At 41.0% G+C, this 5,403-nt stretch overlaps 1 protein-coding gene across 3 annotated transcripts in view; it reads right to left on the bottom strand.

Annotated features, from left to right (window-relative positions):
* rasgrp3 (RAS guanyl releasing protein 3 (calcium and DAG-regulated)) overlaps positions 1 to 5,403 on the bottom strand; it is a 28,246-nt gene extending 22,843 nt beyond the window's left edge. The window contains exons 1-2 of one of the 3 annotated variants that reach the window (XM_019882067.1): positions 5,300 to 5,403; positions 2,276 to 2,377 (exon numbers count right to left, since the gene is read on the bottom strand). The gene's annotated coding sequence lies outside the window, so the exon portion shown is untranslated. Of the gene's footprint in view, positions 1 to 2,275; positions 2,776 to 5,299 lie in introns of those variants that run through there. The other 2 variants (XM_019882069.1, XM_019882066.1) reach the window with 2 other exon arrangements.

Here is a 5,403-nt window from a genome sequence, read left to right as displayed (position 1 = left end):
GAGTGTTGCGACCAGATTAGACGCTCCTTGTGTTTATTATTATATTTCGAAAACACCACAGTTTTCATGCAGCTCATACCATATTATTTTGTTGTATTAATTCCGCCACACCTTAAATGCCGGTCCCTGAAAATATTGTCTGACTTAAACCGGTCCGTGGGGCAAAAAAGGTTGGGGACCCCTGGTCTACATAACTCTTAATATGTTACGTGAACATACTAGGCACATTCACAGTTCGTTGTTTAAGCATCATGTAACGTTAGCATGTGGTACACTTATTCAGCCTGTTGTTCTCTAGTTTTATTTTTATTTTAAGTTGCCTTTTAAGATGACATGTATGTTTTTGGTGTTCGATTTTATCAAATAAATTTCCCCCAAAAATGCGACTTATACTCCAGTATGACATATATGTTTTTTCCTTCTTAATTATGCATTTTTTGGCTGGTGCGATTTATAATCCGGAGCGACGTATCATCCGAAAAATACGGTAATCATGCACCAGGGCCCGGAAACAGAAGAAATTTCACAAACAGGCTAACTAGCGACTACAAGCTAGCAATAGAAGACAACTTCAACTTGTGAGCTGTATTGCTCACGATCTGCCTGAACTCAACTCAACTCTGTCTGTATGAATTGAGTTAATATTTAGGGCACACTGCATTATAAGGCGCATAGAATAGAAGCTGCAATAGTGGCTGCGGTGGTGCTATGAATCCACCAGATGGTGGTACACTTAAGGGAATACAATACAATACAGCTTTATTGAAATAGAACCTTCATAACCGCTGCAGCTGTAACAATTGAGAGCTGGTCACAAACACGGACAGGAAACATATAAATACAAATGGCATTACAAAACAAGAAATGAAAGACAAAAGTTATGAAGACAATTGATTCAACAAAAGGGCTCACATCCACAAGGGGCTAAATATCCTTCGAAGTCTTGCTTGTCTCCTTCTTCCTTCGTTTAGTCAGTAGTTAACTAAGTTTTTGGTATTATCTTCGTATCATAATGGCAGCGCGGAGCTCAGAAAGTAGTTGTCTGTTTGAGTGTGTGTGTTGGCGAATGCACGTGTCTCTTAGTGTCGGGTAGATCCCTTTTAGGTTACAATTGCTGATAATCACCAATAGATGGCATAGGAACATTAACAGGTAAACCTCACTAGGGAATGTAGAGACTGGAACACCATATATAAGGCGCATTGGATTATAGGGCGCGCTGTCGACTTTTGGGAAAATTGAATGCTTTTAGAGGCGTCTTAAAGTGCAGAAAATACAGTTTTATTATCCCAAAGTGCCCTGTGGTCCTTTTTTTTACGTTTTTGAAAATAAATGCTTTTTGAGGGCCTTTCTGCCTTGCTTCCCTACATGTGGGTCCTCCCCCAAGCAAACCATGAAAGCTAACAAATACTACTGTTACTAAAAAAGGGACAAAACCGAAAGTCAGACAACAACAGCTTAAACCTTTGCCTGTGGCAACACTTGACCCTGGAGTTTTTTAAAAAATGCATTCTTCTCTTCTTCGCAGTGAAAAAATGCTTCCAAATCTGAACTGAACTAAGACTAAGCATCAAACTTGGAACAGATTGTGTTTATCCTTGGAAAAAAATTGTAAAAATCTGTTCATGTTCTCTTTGGAACAGAATCTGCGACAGAAAAAAAGTGAACTTAGGGTGACAACTAATAATTTTGTGCTCTCAATAAAGAATGACTCATTTCTTGAATTCTTTGCCCCCACGCCCCCCAAAAAATAGCAATATCTCAAATGTAGCAAAGGAGGGAGATGCTTAATTTACAATGATTTTGATGAACACGTGCACAAAAACCCTGAAACAAGCCCATCCTCCGGTTGACATTTTATCAGTGCAGTTATTGTGATGCATAAACAACAGATGGTGGCACCAGAAGAAACCCTTCTTCTAGTGCCACCATCTGGCTCCTTCCAGTTCCACATTCAGGGATCAATTATGTCCGGATAAAACATTTTGCGGGCCCACCTGCTACCTCCAAAAACATGTTTACTCTATTTCACACAAGCACCTGCTGTACATGATAAAATTATGTGTACACACAAATATGAGGAGCTACCAACACCTTTCTAGATGCGGGATAGAAAGACTAAGTTGAAGTCACAGTGGAAAGACGCATTTATTTTTTTCTCGTCTTGCTGCTACCACTCCAATTCTTATTTTTCACGAGTGATGACCTTTTAAAATTCAGTGATTTTATATCTCAAGATCAAACAAGCACAAAGCTGACAACTTATTGTACATACCTTATCTAACGATTCTGTGAGGATGAACCGTTTAAATCGTATCCACAACTTTTGATCCACAAGGCAGCCAGTAAATCCAGCTGAGGTCTCCAGTTATTGGCACTGAAAGGGAAATATTGCAGGCTTTAGAATTTAATCATTTATCGTTCTTGGTCTATGAATCGATCCGTCCTTTAGCTGTCTCCTCAGCCACACAATGCTACAACAGCTTCACTTCACACTGATCCCTGTTTGTAACATGTTTGTCCAAATAGTTTTTAGGCTTCCTTCAATTGTTTGCCCAACTTAGTTGTCCTGTCGGCGTGAGTTGGCTTGCCTGCATGGGGCTAAATATAGGGACGACACAAGGTGGAGGAGAAAAGAAAAACAGGAAACATCCAAACTTGAATCAAAATACGCGTGTGGATTTGCTCATGCGGTCGACTATTGTAGCCCAGTAAAATTCAGGCTGATTTAACAAGCAACACGAGAGTCATAGTTCCAAACGAGTGAAACATTTTTGAGTGACTCATTCCCCTATCGTGTTTGTTATTCTGCCCACTTCCCAAACGGAGTGGTCATAGAATGCATTTGTGCACGCGTGCGTGCGTCTCCATTGTTCTGGATTCGTGTGTGTGAGGGTCAGCCCATCCCATATTCCCCTCTAATGACGTAATTTGCATTGTTTTGTCCCTATGGGCTTCTAAAAATGTCTGCCTAAACAAAATACACCGACCACACATCCTGCTGCCTGGCTGGACAAAAAGAATACAAGCCCTACTTTTATTGTCTCACGGTTTCAAAAGGGGTTCAGGGAGATTGGTGCTCTGGGGTTAGTGCGTGCATGTGTGTGAATGCAGGCATTCTACTCATACTAATTACTGATCAAATGGAGAGAAATGTTGTTGATTGTTCTCAATCACGGCTACACTGCGACATAGCGGCTAGCTTCACGGTCAAGAGCTTCAGGGTTTTGAATCTCATCTCAGGCCCTGCTGTGTGGAATTTTCCTGTCAGATTTCAAAAATGGCACGTAAGGTTATTTGGTGACTCCTAATTTTCGATGCGTGCGTGAATGCTTATTTGTTCTGTGGCAGGCTGGCGACCAGTTCAGGGTGTACTCCACCTCTCGCTCAAGGGCAGCTGGGATTGGCTCCCATGACCCTAGTGAGGTCAAGTGATATAGAAAATGGATGGATGAATAGTTGAATAGTTCTATTCGAGGGTATTCAGAAATGCAATGGAAAATCTACACAACAACTTGTAACAAAATATTGTCTACAGTGGCCAGGAACACTTTGTAAAGTAGTTTGTAAAGTAGGTACAGGAAATGATTGTCCTGTTAAAAGGGCTCCGGGAAGCAATGATTAGGCAACTAATGATTGCTTTTGGCCACATTTGCTCCGTTCACTTGCCTGCACTTTTCACAAAACCAAGTCTATTTGACCAAGAGTACAGTACAGTACACCATCATTTTCCTAACATAATGGCCTAACTCCTTTTTTTTAGGTGAGAAAATATGAAAAACTGAACCACGTATTGATTACCGGTACATCATATCCCTGGAGAACCCACGGGGTCAAATTTGGCCCCTATAAATTCTGCTACTTAAATGCTTCCCTTAAATCCCAAAGTCTCACGGTTTCAAAAGGGGTTCAGGGAGATTGGTGCTCTGGGGTTAGTGCGTGCATGTGTGTGAATGCAGGCATTCTACTCATACTAATTACTGATCAAATGGAGAGAAATGTTGTTGATTGTTCTCAATCACGGCTACACTGCGACATAGCGGCTAGCTTCACGGTCAAGAGCTTCAGGGTTTTGAATCTCATCTCAGGCCCTGCTGTGTGGAATTTTCCTGTCAGATTTCAAAAATGGCACGTAAGGTTATTTGGTGACTCCTAATTTTCGATGCGTGCGTGAATGCTTATTTGTTCTGTGGCAGGCTGGCGACCAGTTCAGGGTGTACTCCACCTCTCGCTCAAGGGCAGCTGGGATTGGCTCCCATGACCCTAGTGAGGTCAAGTGATATAGAAAATGGATGGATGAATAGTTGAATAGTTCTATTCGAGGGTATTCAGAAATGCAATGGAAAATCTACACAACAACTTGTAACAAAATATTGTCTACAGTGGCCAGGAACACTTTGTAAAGTAGTTTGTAAAGTAGGTACAGGAAATGATTGTCCTGTTAAAAGGGCTCCGGGAAGCAATGATTAGGCAACTAATGATTGCTTTTGGCCACATTTGCTCCGTTCACTTGCCTGCACTTTTCACAAAACCAAGTCTATTTGACCAAGAGTACAGTACAGTACACCATCATTTTCCTAACATAATGGCCTAACTCCTTTTTTTTAGGTGAGAAAATATGAAAAACTGAACCACGTATTGATTACCGGTACATCATATCCCTGGAGAACCCACGGGGTCAAATTTGGCCCCTATAAATTCTGCTACTTAAATGCTTCCCTTAAATCCCAAAGGGTCAAATTTGGCCCAAATCCTAAATTAGGATTAATTCATCATTTTCCAAAGAAGAAAATGGTTCTTTGGGTTCTCCAGGGATATTTATGAATAATATCATTGCATGGGGTGGAATTGCATGATCTAAGAACGCTTTTAGCAGAGATGGCCAGCATCTTGAGGATGTGTGGAAGGCAAAAACAAAAAAACTTCTTACATTAAAAAATCAAAAATCAAATACAGTTGGGTGTGGGGGTCAAAATATGACTGAGGCCATTATTTTCAGGATGACGATATGGATTTTAGCATATCTTCAGAAGACCAACAATTGCTGTGGTGATCACCCTAACACAAGCAGCTCTAAAACTAGCTGATACTGTATGACACAATTGGGATTTTTAAATGACATGTAACTGGAACATAGCCTTGAAAATCCATATTGCAAATATTCACGCGTCTTTTCGACCATGGCTACGAGCCTTCTATTGATACCACAGTAAGAGATCAGTAAACTGAACATGATGTGGTCCTCTGAGAATTTTCATTGTAAAACAACTACAGCATGACAGAGGCCGGCTCGACTTACCTTTCAGTGAGCCACGCAAGCCGCTATCCGTCCCATAATCTTCAGTTGTCCGACCTCACAGAGTCACAAAATAGTATTCCACGAAGAGGTGAACTCCGTAGAGT

Source organism: Hippocampus comes, unplaced genomic scaffold (genome assembly GCF_001891065.2).
Source record: "Hippocampus comes isolate QL1 unplaced genomic scaffold, H_comes_QL1_v1.1 scaffold36, whole genome shotgun sequence".
Classification (NCBI taxonomy): domain Eukaryota; kingdom Metazoa; phylum Chordata; class Actinopteri; order Syngnathiformes; family Syngnathidae; genus Hippocampus; species Hippocampus comes.
The sequence above is the reverse complement of the archived record's forward strand: the minus strand, read 5'-3'. Positions and strand labels throughout refer to the sequence as shown.